The following is a 16089-nucleotide window of genomic DNA, read 5'->3' on the forward strand; positions in this document are numbered from 1 at the left end:
ATCAGTTGCCAAATCCAGAAACGTAAAGCTGGTAGGACACCACTGCATCCGCAAACATACCCAAGTTATATGCCATTCCAGCATGTAACTATGGATGAGATTGGGCCGTTCAAAAGATCGAAGAATCACAGGAATAAATATGTTATTGTATTTGTTGACAGCGCTACTCGATACGTAATTGCAAGAGCAGTTCCTGCTATAACTTCTGAAATTATAGCAGAAGCAATTTTTGAAGAATTAATTACAAAACATGGGATTCCTGAAATTCTTGCGATGGACCGGCATAGCACACACCGGAGCCGAGTGATGGAAGAGATGGCTGAACGGTTTGGTATGCGGTTAAATTTCGCCAATACAGATGCCCATTACCAGATTGGAACATCGGAGAGAGCCATCGGGTCAATTCAACAAATTATGAAGCACTATATAGACCGAGAGTTTACAAACTGGGACGAGATCTTACCTTCAATTGTGTTTACCATGAATACACAGATTCATGACGGGACAAAACACTCACCTTACTATTTGCTTACAGGGCGTGAACCCAGAACGTTCTTGGAACAGGATCTGGACATACCTTGTGAGTATGTAGAAAACGAAGAGCGGATACGAAATGTGAAGGAAGCAAGGAAGGTCGCGTACCAGAATTTGCAGAAGCGGTTCAAATCCCAAAAGAAACAAATTGAGAAGAAATTCTCTCAACCAAACTTCGACGTGGGACAAAAAGTTTGGATTCGTGAAATGCCAAGAGCAGGCATTCCAGCTTGTTTTGGAAAGCGATATAACATTCGAGGAGTAATAGTGCAAAAGTTGAATAATAACTCATATAAAGTAAGATACGAGACTAAGAAAGGACAAGAGAAGACAGATTCTGTTGACATAAGACGTTTGAAACCATTTGTAAGTGCAAGTGACGAAGATTCGGATAGACCAGAAGAAGAATCGGATTTAGACAGTGATGTCTAATGAAAAAAAAAAAATTTTTTTTTTTTGCAACTACGAAAACACGAATAAGTTTTTAGTAAAAGTTTAATATTTTTTTTTTTGTTAGGTATCTGCAAACAAGATGTTTTTGTCAGTGAAACAGCGAGGTGGACCGCTGTTTATCAACAAAAGTCCGTGAACCCGAAATCAAAGTAAATGTTGATTTCCATCAAAAAATCCCTTAACTGGCAAAAGTATATTGTTTACAGAGCATAAAGTGACTAGGAAATTAGAGAATTTTTTTTTAAATTAGAGAAATATCTAGTAAATATATTTAAATTGGTAAAATAATCCAAGGTACACATACAAAGTAAAATAAATAAATGAAAACATAACTGTGAAAAAAAATAAGAGATATATAAATAATTAAAATAAATAAGTAAAATTCAGAATAGTAATTCTAAGTTTTAATTGTTACAGTTATCATCATGTTCAAGATTGTCGTTTGTCTACTACTATTGATTAGTATTGGGGTAGCTGAAGAAGAACATCAACAAATAACGTTATCAGATATTGGACTAGCATTGACACAGAATGCTTATGCTGTTCATGCGACGAACATGGTGTTTACGACCGTTAAAATGCATTTAAATTTTCAAGAATCGGTGCCAGTACACGACAAATGTACTGACGCATATGAGATTTTAAATGATTATGCAGTAAAAGTGCGAGAGTTTAGACAGAATATAGTAAATTTATTGCCATGCCATTTTGTTTATGAAAATGGTATAACAAGATGTAATAATAATCACAGAAATAAAAGATTTATATTTTCGTGGTTACTGGGATTGTCGTCCATTGGTTTATCGACGTATAATTTAATTCATAATAAACAATTGTCTCAGTCTATTGATAAGTTAAGTAAGCATGAGAATGTATTAACTAATGAAATTAAAAATCTAAAAGAATCATTTAATAATGAGATAACAGTAGTCCACGGGATAGTCGTAAAAGTACAACAGGTGTTGCACGATTTTAAAAATAAAATTCAGGAGCTATACTGTTATTTACATCAATCCCAACGCAGGATAATGGCAAACTTGTTTGTTCATCTTGTACAGGAGAGAGTAAATAAAATAGTAAATAGCATTTTAAATAATGAGTTAACATATCATATATTATCTAATGCTGACGTTAAAAAGTTAATTAATTTTCATGATATTTTGAAAAATACTATTTATAGGTCAGACATTGGAATGTTTTACCAAATGTCTAGCGTATATCTAGTAAAATACCATTACGAAGATAATAATGTTGATTTAATAATAAAGACTCCGATAATATATGATAATAGCATTTCAATAATGTATGACGTTACATCAATGGGCTACTTAATAAATAACACAAGAATATTTTATCAATTACCGGAAGCAGTCTATTTGGCTGAAGGTAAATTTCACTCATTGGATAAAAGTAAATGCGAGTTTAAAAGTTTTCTATATTTTTGCGAGAGTATAACTATGGACCATGAATCGAGATGTTTGAATAATATTATTTTAAATAAATCTCTAGGAGGATGCCAGCAAAATTCGGAAAAATTTTTGGGGAATGTAATATTCAGATATACACACGCTGGTGTGATGTATTCTTCTATTGAAGAAGCGTACATGACAAAAGTGGGTGTACATCAAGAAGTTACTTCAACAAAACTAGATCAAACCAAAGCTAAATCAAATTTCATAAACTATGATAAATTTGATAATATAATAATTGGAGAGCTGGTCATTCCATCTAAACGGATAATTCAGATTCAAAATAAACACATTAAATTGATCGGTAATTGGACTGAGAGACAAATAAATTTCACCTTGCATACGCAAGAGCTAAATGGTTTAACTGAAAAATTGTTAAAATTGAAAGTCGATACTTCGATCCCAGAACTACATTTAAAAACTGACTATATCATGTATGTAATTTTTGGAGTAATAATATCATTAATTTTGACAACAATATTGTTATTAGTACTGTATTGTAAGCTGTATAGAGCAATACGGAAGTATAAAATTCAAAATCAGGAATAATAATAATAATAATAATAATAATAATAATAATAATAATAATAATAATAATAATAATAATAATAATAATAATCAGAAAGTAATAATAAAGTAAGCGTGGTATGTAAATCAATATTGTATGTGCCTTGGGTTATGAAAAAAAAAGTGTTTACATTTATGGATATGGAGAAGAATGGAGTTTATTTTGAAAAAAAAAATATCTAAGTTGCAATAAAACCTGAAAAGGAATATTGAATTAACATTTAAAACAATTGGTAATATGTAGACATACTTACCTACAGCATGAGGTAGTTGTGAGTTGAAAAGTCTTTTGGTTGTTATCCTAGATAAAACTAGGATTGGTCTAGTTGAGTCGGTGAAAACGATTAAATCGTTGAATGAGAAAAATAAAAAATGGTTACGTAGAGCTAGTACGACAAAACTCTTTGTTTTTGGTAGAAAAGAAGCAATAGAAAATAAGCATAGATAATAGATCATCATAGACAAGCATAGATAAAAACATGTAAATAGATAATAGCTAAGTTAAATAACATCAGAATATTAGTGAAATCAGTAGCTTTAAGCTATAGAAAACAAAAGCGAAAAGAAGAAAAATAGAAAAGTTGTCTATTAGTAAAGCTAGATAAATAGACAAATCATAGATAAAGTAGATACTAGTGGTATAAACTAGTTCAAGTAAGCTTACAAATCTACAATAATAAGTCGTTAAAAGTACGGAAAAAGTACGGAAAAGTCGTTGAAAAGAAGTAAATAGTTTTAATAGAAAAGTAGGAAAATCATAGATAAGACACGAGAAATAGTCGCAAATAGAATACAATCATAATGCATCATATCAATAATCATCATTAAGTTGTATGAAAACACATTATTTTTATCAAAATTCATTTTCTAAATTCACGTTTTTTTTAAAATGAGAGAGGAATTATTGATTTATTATTATTATCAAATGATCAATTGGTATATAGATTATTTGTATTATAATAAGTTATTGTATTTATGTTATGAGTATCTGTGATATTCATTAAAAATACTGTAATCCGTAGAATAGTTTTCTGTTTACTACTTATGATACGATTGCATCCTGGCGAGGATCCGCGCGCTCAGGCAGCAGAGAGAGGTTGCTAAGGGGCGTGGTTTACGAGAAGATGGCCGCCAGCGTAGCAACAAGTCCCACCCACGGGAGACTAGCTACTTGTATTCACAATGATTTTGATGCTTTATGAATAAATTCTAGGGACAGAGAGTGTTGGAATGTAAAAATAAGATAGATTAAACATCAATGAAGATAACTGTACCTACAAACAACGTTAAAACTAGTAATAAAGTGTATTTAAGAGCTGAAATATGCACGAAAATGTAGGATTTTACGACTTTGAAAAAAAAAATGACAATAACAGCGTCAAACGAATGAAAATGTAACAAGGATAGCAGTTTTGTATCCGAATAGGTTACATAGTGATTAGAACACTATTCATTATTTAGAATATGCATCGATTATGCATTTTAGAGGAAATAATGAACGATTAATGAACACTAACATTAGGCCTAGGCTGGAAGTATGAGCATATTGTTCAGAAGAGAGTCATAGACCGCGGTATAGTTATATAAGTTTTTAAGAAAATAAAAACACGATTTCACACTTAGTTATATATTTACAGGTATTATGGAAAAGAAGTTTACCGTAATGGCTATTGCTTTAACAGCGTTAATAGCCTTAGTACTAGCGACGTCTATAATTATCATTTATTTAATTATAAAATTACGTAGATTTAGTGGAAAGAAAAGACAGGAAGGAAGAGTAGAGGTTAAAAAAGTATATGACGATATTAGTAACGTAGAAAACTGCGGATTATTTCCAATTTATGCAGAAATAAATAAAAACCACACTAAGCACACTATTTGCACAAAACACAAAGCAAATCACTATCTTGAGCAGAAAAAGGAACCACAAGGTAACTTAAACATTGCGGGTATGCACTGCACCAAAACCAAAGAGGGATGTAACACAAATCACGAATTATCCGGTTTTGAAGCAGAAAAAACGGATCAACATTTAGTCACAAACTTGAAACACGGAAAACTGTACATGCGTCCTTGCGACATTTTGGTCCTGTGAACATTTTGCCGAAATTTTCACGAACAATGCGGAGCACGTATTCAAAGTTAACTTTATCCATCGAAGCAACGCGGCAAACAGGATGAAGACGTGGAAGTTTGTTCAAGTTCAGTGTCAAAACGTTTGCTGAATTAACATTTTGCGGAAGGAAGTGTATCCAGAGTTGCTAACTCTATAGAGAGCAAACTTACCAAAAGTGAAGTGAAGAATATTTTTAAATTTTATTTTTGTGTTTCAAATAATCATGCAGCGATAGGAGACGTTGTTCATTAGTGTATTAGTGGTTTACAATAACAAATCTAGTGTATAATGAAGTGCATTATTTTTATGGAAAGCATCAGTGATATGGTCACTGATATTAGTGGAAACTATGCAGAGTCAATAAACACTGAGTTGAACTTTGCGACTAACTTCAGTGGAAAGTTTTCAAGATGAGAACGGAAAAGTATATATATGAGCAATTCCGAGCACAGAAAATGCAATACAACTTCAAGTAGTTATATATGAAACTCAATAGATGGCAGGAGCTCATACTCTGATGAGGACTCTTGAAAAGTATTTTTTTTAAACGAAAACAATGATTGTAAATAAATAATGTTTTGATGATTTCTTTCGAATGTAAAAATGAATATAAAGATATATACAGGGTGATGGTTGAATATATATGATTATTTTATGTAATATATGTAATTCGTTTCGGTCAATTTCAGGGAAGAAATTGAGTCGAGAACGGAGTTCTCTTATTTTAAAGGAGGGGCATGTTGAGGCATGTCATTGATTTTATTCAAAAAAAGATATTATTTTGGTAAAGGAAAGTATATTTAATAAAATTGAATGTTAAGAAACTAAGTGTTATCACGTAATGTAAACACGTGTGTGTGTTTATGTGTTGACATCAATGTTGTGTGTATGTAATGAATGTTCTACGGCTAGACGCTTGGTTGTCAATTTGTAAGATATTGTAATTTGTATTTGTAATGTTTTGAATTGTCATCAGATTGTCACATGGTAACATTGACACACTTTGACTGTGATATAATCGTTGAGTTCGCAGAAATTTGTAAGTCTGAGAATTTGATCACGATGTAATTCGGGTGAAACCAACGTTTTACCAATAGCTGAGATATACAGAAAGTCGACGAGAATGAATTCCAAGATGTCTGGAATCTTCGTATAAAACCTTATAGTTTTTAGAGATTGAGATCAGTCTCAAGGGGCAGTCTCAAGGATCCGTCTAAGAGATCATCATACGCCGAGTAGTAACATAGTTGCTCATGTCACAGTAGTCACTTCTCTGTGATTTTAAGTCCAGTATTAGATCAGGAGATCTAAGAGTTCAGCAGACCATTATAGTGGATAATGGTACACAATAGTCAACCATTCTAGACTATTGGCAGCAATATAGAGATCGTCCAGAACATCGATAGCAGTTCCAGTCATCAGCTGTATAAAGGTACGTGTATCTCAGCTATGTTTGAGTTCATCGTGGTTAACTTCCTAGCTGCTTAAAGATATGTGATTTTGCGATTATATTCAGTCGACGATCAATCACAACAATACACAAGCTTAATGAAAATACAAAGTTTTAGTTCAAAGTCAATTAATGTGGTTTCTTTCCGTCATCCTGTACCTACTCATTCTAGATGGTGAGTAGCAGCGATCTTCGACCGTCATTTTACATTTCATCCCCATGCTATATAGGCACGACGGTGGAAGGTTGTTATGTTTGTTTTTTGTTTTTCAAGTCCAGAGGCATTGCAGAAGACATTACGGATGATTTCACACCTCCCTGTGTCGAGACATAGGAGGTGATGACGCCATAAGTCTGAAATGTATATTTTCGTGTAATCCTTTTTTTGGGGGGGGGTATGTAAAGTATTTTTGGCGGGCTTATTTTTGCACGTAGAAGATTGAAATTTTGCACAAACATGCAGTCCACCGAGCAGTATTTACCAGATTTTTTTTCAGATTTCTGCGTTAAAACAGGGGGGTACAGAGGGGCTAAACGTTAAAAAAGGGAAATTTTTCCAAAAAATCCCTTTTACGGGATTTTCCCACCTTAGATACATAATGGAGACAAGTGAATGATACCGCCTGAAAGACAGTTCTATTCTGAAGAGAATGATGGGCGAAACATGACCCTAGGGTAATTAGGGATGTCTCAGGGAATGTTTAAAAATTTACCTCTGTATACGGGAATATGGGACATTGTCGGTATATTTGTTTTGGCGGACTTACTTTTGCACCTGGAAAATTGGAATTGTGCATAAACATTCAGCCCACCGAGTAGTATTTACCAGATTTTTTTTGTCAGATCTCTGCGTTAAAACAGGGGGGTCCAGGGGGGCTAAAAGAAAAAGAATATTTAGACCCAAAAAATCCCGTTTTTCCTCATTTTCCCGCCTTAGATACATGATGGAGACACGTGAGTCATACCGCCTTAAAGGCAGTTCTATTCTGAAGAGAATGATGGGCGAAACATCACCCTAGGGTAATTAAGGATGTCTCAGGAAATTTTTTACCTGAGATCATGGTGTTTTACGGTAATTTGGGGCATGGTGGGAATTTCTGATAAAATTTCTCCCGCTCTTGGTATTCAAGATAGAAACTTGAAATTTAGAACACACATTCAGTATACCAAGTGCTATTTATCAGATTTTTTTAGATGGCTACGTTCATACAGGGTCGCTCCAGGGGGGCCCAAAGTGCGAGGAAAAAAATTTCCCTCCGAAATTTTCCCTTTGACATCATTTTTCACGCTCCTGGTATATGGTATGAGCATGCAAGTAGTACCATTTGAAAGCCAGCTCCATTCTGAAGAGAATGAGGTACGAACCATGATCCTAAGATAAAAGTGACGATGCACTAGCTGCTTGACTGAAAGTCTAAAAAATAAGTTAAAGACTTATATGAGAGTAGGGATAGACCGTGTAGCCTAAATGCTGAAGTAGAAAATGAAGTAGGCGAGGATGATAAAGGATTTAGTATTTTTCGGGATGAGTTTGAAAATGCTATATCCGAGATTAGGAATGGAAAGGCAACCGGAATAGATAACATACCAATCGAATTCAATAAAATATAGGAGACAAGGGAAAGAAAGAATTGTTGCGACTATGCAATGAAATATATAAAACAGGAGAATGGCCAAAAGACTTTCTGAAAGCGATCATGATACCGATGACTAAGAAATCGAACCCAAAGAGATGTAACTATTAGTCTCATATCTCATGCAGCAAAAATTCTGCTCCGAATACTGAACAGGAAAGAAACTAAAGATTTGTTATATGAAAGAACAAATAAAGAAGTTGAGGAGGAGCAATTCGGGTTCAGAAGAGGTAAGGGCACAAGAGATGCAATTCGATTATTAAGGGCGATCGGTGAAAGATTTATAGAAAAAGGGAAAGAGATGTATGTTATATTTATTGATCTAGAAAAGGCTTTTGACCGCATGAATTGGGAATTGTTGTTGGGGGTTCAAACGAAGATAGGGTTGGAATGGAATGATAGAAGACTCATAAAAAACTTATACATGAACCAACAAGTAAGTATTAGGATAGGGGAAGAACTGATGGAAGAGAGTGGCATTGGAAGGGGAAGAGATAGTGAAAAAGAGCCTATATGATGATGATGGCATTTCGGTAGAAGTTAGAATGATTATATGCATAAGATTTGCAAACGATATTGCGCTTCTTGCAGAATCTGAAAAGAAAATCAATAAAATGTTAGAAAAATGAGAAAGGGCTTTGAAGAATATGGGATGAAAATAAATGTTAGAAAGACAAAAGCCATGGTGATTGGAACGAAGGAGTCTGTGTCAAATATAAAAGTAGGAGGGAAGAAAATAGAACAAGTGAATAGTTTTCGATATCTGGGTAGTATTCTTAGTAATAACATGAAGTGCGAACGTGAAATAAAAGCAAGTATAGGAATGGCGAAAGAAGCCTTTAGGAGGAAGAAAAGTCTGTTTTGTGGGACCTTGAATAAAGAGTTGAGAAAAAGACTCATAAAATGCTTCGTGTGGAGTGTTGTACTGTATGGGGCGGAAACATGGACATTAGGTAAAGGTGACGAAAATCGACTGGAAGCCTTCGAAATGTGAGTGTGGAGAAGAATGGAAAGAATTAGTTGGGTCGAGCGGAAAAGGAATGAGAGAGTGTTAGAAATGGTGAGTGAGAAAAGAACACTTTTAGATATTATTAGGAGGAGGAATAGAAACTAGTTGGGACATTGCCTAAGAAGAGATTGTATCATGAGGGACGCCCTAGAGGGTATGGTGGCGGGAAAGAGAGGGAGGGGGCGAAGGAGATTACAATTAATGGATGATATTAAAACAGAAAGATCATACGCGAAGACGAAGAGGTTAACGGAGGACCGTGGAGCATGGAAGCTTCTGAGCTGCGGCAAGTGACCTGCTGAGTACCTATGATGATGATGTTTTCTAGTGTACTAAATTTTTATATTGTATTTTTCTCCTAACCGACAGGAAAATTGCCAATAGTGAGTATTTTTACTTTTTTAGGGGACTAAAGGGGAATGAAGAAATTCCCCTGATATTTAAATTGGTGTTTTCTTGGGATACAAAATCTCACCTTTTAGATAGTTGAAATATGTAAAGAAACGATAGAATTGCGGATTCAAGAGGTGCGAGGCCGTAGGCCGAGCGAAGATAGCGTGCGGAGGCGAAGCCCCTGGATGGGCAGATACAGGAAATATGAAGAGCAAGTTCACGAAATTTACTGTTGATGCAAAGGACGACAGATAAGAAACGCGAGGCCATTGGCCGAGCAGACTCGGGGGTCTGGGGGCGGAGGCTCCAGCTAGCCAAAGGCTAGTCTATATATTAAGCTAAATTTAAAAATCACTATGTTTGTGACTCTAAATCTCCTGAACCGCCTGGCCGATCTCGATCAAATTTGTAACATGGATGAGGTTCGAGACTGGGCTAGTTTTAGACTATTCACTTTGATGGTAGAACTGAGGGTTGGGGGAGGAAGAGGGGGTATAAAAATAAATAAAACTTAATAACTCCTGAACCACTAAACCGATCTTGATCAAATTTTTAACATGGATGAGATTCAAGCCTGGGATCGTTTTTATGATTTAAATTTGACGGAGCAACGTAGGGAAGGAGAAGGAGGGGGAGATATATAAAAATCAATTTATATAAGACTGAAACTGACTATTTTTAAAACTTAATAACTCTTGACATATCCAACCGATCGAAATCAATTTTCAAGATACATGAGATTCAGATCTGGAAACATTTTTGTAATTTCAATTTAACGGTAGATAATAGGGGAGGGGAGGAGGGATATATATATAGGTAAAAAAATTAAATTAAAAATTACAGTTTTTGTGACTTCTAGGGATGAACACGAGCCATTTATCAAACTCGACTCGAATTCGAGTCGAGTTACGAGTCGAGTCAAAGGTAATTTTCTCTAGTCGAGTTTCGAGCCGAGTCACTCTTTTTGAGATCGAGTTTCGAGTCGAGTCGAGTTTGATAAATGGCTCGCTCGTTTAGCTCGTTTTAACTCGGTTTGAAATCATGGCCTGATTAGACTGGAAAGCGAAAGCCATGAGAAATGTAAGTAGTAATGTGGAATATTTTTAGCATTGCTCATGAGGGAGGACACTGCTCGCATCTCATCTCGTCTCGATAACGAGACAACAACAGATTGTAATGGGACAGCCTCAAATGTCGTGAGCACAATAACAATATACTGTAATTCTTACCATCAAGGCTGAGACTTGCACGGTCGAATTTTGGAGCCCAAACAAGCCCGACCCGAGTAGTGATATCAACTGGCTCGAGCCAGTTCAACTGAGTGAACAGCTCTAGCCGGCTCGGATTGGATGAGCAACCAGCTCGGTTCGGTTAAGCTCAGGTGAGCTATCGGTTCGAGCCTGCTCGCTTGAGGTGAAGCATCGGCTCGCTAAGCGTGACATGTGAGCGGCCATTCTGATCTTAGCCCTGTGGTGAACAAGCCGTGAGCCGACCCATTTAAACCAATTGCGTCATTAAAGTCGTCACAGATCATACAACATGATCAAATGGATCGAATTTTGTTTGCTACAGGTCAGATATCGCTTTTAGGCAATTACTATATATCCGGCTCAATGGGTTTGTTGTATCAGGATTCTCGTTTAAAGAAATCCTTGGTTTGACTGTGAAGAAGACTATTACGAGACTAAGTTCTTGTAGAGTCAGGTGTAAATTTCCAACTCAATAAATTTCTTGTATAACTATCTTGAAAAATAAATGGATTGAACCAGTATTTCGTAGTTTTCATTGGTTCAGGTGGGTGAGGCGATGGGTCCCTTGTCGCTCCTTTGGGTATGACCCTGGTACTCTAAATCGTCTACTTAACCTTAAAAGCTTTCTATGCATACAGAAAATCGACTAAAAGAATAATAAATTAGCTCCTACTGCTTGCTAAAACTGAGGCAAGCAAGCTCGCCGAGAATAGACCCGGGACCGCACATATAGAAGGCTAGTATATTCGCCATTTGGCAGCGAAGAGGCAACAATACTTGAGTGTGAATGATAGTAGTAACAACTATCAAATTGTATAATTTGCGTCATATACTATATATAAGGAAAAGTTGATGACAAAGTAACGCGTTACATTTTAAAAGTAACTTAACCAACTGATTGAACTCTAGGCAAGATATTTCATGTTTCTGTCAAATTATGTTTTGATATCAATGAAATATTTTAGCATTTGCCTTTTATGTGTCCATATTATTCAAAATTACCTCATTTCTAGTCAATTACATTTATTATCATTTATGAATGTTTACGCTTACGCTGTAAAGCCTGAGAGAACCTCGGTGTGTCGTTGTTTCCCAAATTGATACTGATTAAACGCTTTTATTGATGAATCCAACAGAACAGCAGAATCCAATAAGAGTAAAAAAATGTGGGTTAATTGTCATTGGTATATATATTTTCTCCAATGAAAATCTTAATAAATCAAGGCACTATCTAAGGATTTAAAAACTAAAATCATAAAACAATTATTTTGCCTGTAGTGCTGTGTGGGTTCGACACATAGACTCTTACGTTAATATAAGAAAGAAAATTAAAAGCTTTTGAAAGCGAACTTTTGAGATCAACTTCTTAGGGCTCGAGCCGACTCGGTTGGGTGAGCTGTTGGTTCGGCTCACTTCTCGGTCCGGTTAGATAGTGAATGAGCTGTCAGCCGAGAAGCTCGAGTCACTGACAACCCTAAACCCGGGAGATCAGTTTGGACATGTTTGACTGGCACCTTGTAACTTTTAATAATTTTTGGCTCGAGCCCGAATAGTTGCTTGTTGCTCCTCCGGAACTCAAACCCAGAACCTAGTGAACGATGTCTTTCCGTGCCTCCTAGACTTCTCGACGACCGAAACCAGCAGTTAACCAGTAAACAAATAATATATTTTTAGTATTCAGATATGTTTATACATGTTGTTCTAATATTATTATTTGTATCATCGATAGTAATTACATTATGAAGAGAAAATTTTTAAAAAATCGTTTCATAGCCTCTAGGTGAAAAAGAGAAAAACAAATTTTCGCTTTCTTAATCAAGAGGACAAACGATTGTTCACCCACAAAGTTGATATATTAAATTCATCCGGGCGCCTTTTCTGCACAGCCAGAGGTACCCTAAAAGTACTCCGACATGTTTATGACAAGTCTGGTAGCCACATTTTTCATTTTTTTTCTCTTCGAATATTGTGGGAATCTTAAATTGTACGAGTTCGTTCAGGAGCGGGCGGTGGATATATGTAATAAACCAACATCCCCAAAGACTATTGACGTTGCCTTCGTCTCGATCGTTCCCGCCCTTCATTGAGAGAAAATTACCTTCCACCACTTCCGTAGAATGATTCAAACAGAAATATAAATAAATGAATGTATATGGGGTCGAGGCAAACGAAAAAAGAAATAATGTATGTATTCTGCTGTTTGGCGGGACAAGTGTCCTGAAAATTCCCCTCAGAACGATTTTCATGTTACTCTTAAAAATATTTTCATTTGCTTGCATGTTTTATTATCAATAGCGTACCCACGATTAGTTTTGCGTAAGTGGTGCAAACTCCTTCTCAGTACTTATCATATCATATACATATCATAATGATTCATATTGATTTTTGAGGCATGGGATAAGGTAGCTCTATTGTAAATTATTCACCTCTGGTGCGAAAGGAGCCTGGTTCGATCCCAGGCCATATGGATTTTTGGCGGACAACACGATGTCCATGGGTTTACTCAGGACGCTCCTACACTCTCATCCCAGCATTCTTCATAATAATTCACTTTCTTCATTCAGTCGTTCCTTTTAGTCCAAAGTTCATATTTATGGTATGTAAAGCTAAAAAATGTTTATTTATTTATTTTCTACCTTAAGAACTCTGAATTCATGGCTTTGTAAGATAATAGAAAATGTTGATAGTAGCAACACTTTTCACATGTTCGTATCCTTGATCTATTCCACTATGCTATAGGGTATATGCTTGTGTTTCAACTTTATCAACATTTTTAAATTGTAAATTTGTCATTTTTAATACAGAAATTGTAAGTTTATTATAACTACGTGGAGTGAATCGAGTTCTGATATTTTATTAACCTAATATTCTGTATATGAATATGACATTATTCAATAAGGGAGTACGGAAGAGAAATTCATTTCGCATTAGGGCTAATTTAAAATAACGTCGTTTTCAACTTTATTTTAATACGTAGTACATATATGATTGAATATATGCTTTATTTACAATAATTTCTAAAATAATTTGCAGCATAAGCCACTTTCAATTTTGGCAATTATTTCCCTATTTCTATTTGCGTGATAGACTCTGCACCCTAAATATACTATCTGAAGTCTAGAGAGAAATTACATTCTTTACACTCAATAGAATAGAATGAATTATAAACAACCGTTTGACCTGCTGTAAAGGTACCATCCCACATCTACTTGCGTCTGAGGAGAAACAATTTGAGTTGAATTTTAGCCACCACTAAGTCTTCTAGACTTGACGACATGACATAGGTTACATTAAGTAATAAGTTAATATTCAACAAGTACAGACTTCGAAAACCTCTTTACTCGGCACGGGGGTCCTTGGGAGGGCTGGGACCTCTTGAATCCTCGCACTTCAAATAATATGCTTGTAGCCTTCACCAATATTCCTATTGTACATTACTTTAATATAACTTTCAACAGTTTTACTTGCTATCGCACGCTTAAATTTTATTTTCTAGGTGAACCGATAAAAGACAAAACCCCAAGGTGTATTATACGATATTTTTATTCGTGATCAAACATAAGTCTATTATAAAATTGTTGGAAAATTGCACTATCAACACTAATGTATTTTGTGACAACCGTTGAAGTCATGTCCTATATTTTTCTTTTAAGCGAATTGTTGTAAAATATGAGAAAACGACGGACGAGTAAAATATGAGCGTGTTATCTTTTTCTGAGCGTTGCAGTACTTTCTCCTGATACCATTCATTTGACAAAGGAAAATGACACTGCACTGTTTCATCTGCGAGGCGATATCGGGATGGTACCTATATTAAATTAGCCCTGACCTGCTAGCTAACTTCCCCCATCTCTTTCCAGCCGGATAAGAACCAGTTTGCCAGTTCCAGCAATTAAATGCCAGTTCAGATTCAAAATGCCAGTTTGCTGTAATTAAATTTAATTCAATTCCGTTTTGTACCTGTCACTTCGCTCTTGAAATGACGTCAGCTCTGTGGAGGGCGGACTTTGAATTTGCGTGTGATCCTTAATTCTTTATATGTTCTTTCTACTATTCTCTGTATAGTAATTAAAACTACGTACAGAATTTGCTTCGGAGCTCCTTCGTGGTTAAGCGGTTAGCGTACGCGCCTTTGGCGTGGGAGATGCGGGTTCGATTCCCGGTGGGAGCTCATGTGGTTCGGATTCCACGTTAATCAGTATCTCATATAGTATCGCCGCTGGAAGGGACGTTAAACTTAAAAGCAACTCAAGGATTTGCTTAGTTTTGGATATATGACATAAAGTAATCCCGAAAGCAAAATTAGTTTCTATAGCAACTTCATGTTTTAATTTAATTCTCAAACACAGGTTATCACCAATCACAGATCCACGGAGTCAGTTAACTTTGAGGGAGGGTTCATCCCTTGACCCCGTCTGTCAACAGGTCTGATGCTCCTCCAAAATATAAATCCGGAACCATCCGCAACTTCCTGAATGATGTCCTTGTTTCCGAGTATTCACGACTACCAAGGTCGGTAATAATAATAATAAGAAGAAGAAGAAGAAGAACAAGAACAAGAAGAAGAATTAATAGTATCATTGATAATAATTATATTGTTTATGTAGGACACTTGAAGAGAGTATTTGAAACTACACAGGATATGCCTCGATTTGGTTCGTTTCGGCTCGACTCGACTCGAAACTCGACCCAAATTTGAGTCGAGTTGGAGGAAATTTTTCGAGCCGAGTTCTCGAGTCGAGCTCAAAGATGTCTGTTTCGAGTCGAGTCGAGTTTCAAAGAAAACTCGCTCGAACTCGCTCGTGCCCATTCCTAGTGATTTCATCACTTTTGAACCACCCGACCAATCACAATCAAATTTTCAACATACATGAGTTTAGGCACAAGGATTACTCTAGGCTATTCACTTTGACGATGCAACAAAGGGTGGGGGGAGGAAGAGAGAAATTTTAAAATGATCAAAAACCACCGATTTTAGTGTTGTATCCATAGATTTCGGGGTCGATGAGAGAAACAGTAACACTTCTGATGTTTTCAATCCAAGTTCAGCCCTAATAGTTGGGAAGGGGGAGGGTACAACGTAGGGGAAGGGGATAAACCTTTTAAAATGATCGAAAATAACCAATATTAGTGTCGAATCCATAGTTTTGGGAGTAGCTGAGATTAACCGTGACAATCTGATACCCTGTGGCGCAGCACGGAGGAGGGGGAGTT

This window comes from Thermobia domestica, chromosome 4 (genome assembly GCF_964235325.1).
Source record: "Thermobia domestica chromosome 4, izTheDome1.hap1.1, whole genome shotgun sequence".
In the NCBI taxonomy this organism is placed as follows: domain Eukaryota; kingdom Metazoa; phylum Arthropoda; class Insecta; order Zygentoma; family Lepismatidae; genus Thermobia; species Thermobia domestica.